The sequence below is a fragment of the Cystoisospora suis genome, assembly GCF_002600585.1.
Source record: "Cystoisospora suis strain Wien I chromosome Unknown contig_6905, whole genome shotgun sequence".
NCBI lineage: Eukaryota > Apicomplexa > Conoidasida > Eucoccidiorida > Sarcocystidae > Cystoisospora > Cystoisospora suis.
In genome coordinates, this window is record NW_027159692.1 from 492 (window position 1) to 716 (window position 225).

A 225-nucleotide genomic window follows, 5' to 3' on the forward strand; every position below is an offset into this window, starting at 1 on the left:
CATGCATGCATGCACGCATGCAGGAAGATCGATTTCTTCACTCTTCATAATAGAGGAAACCACGTGGGAGAAAAATGCAAGTTGAGAAGATAGCTTCCAAGAAGAAGACTATATCATTCCATCATCCAAGGATGGAGTCAGAGAAGGGGCATATCGATGCATATACATGCATACAAATGCGAAACTATGAAGGTGTAACCTCCTGTTTCTTTCCTAGAGATAGAT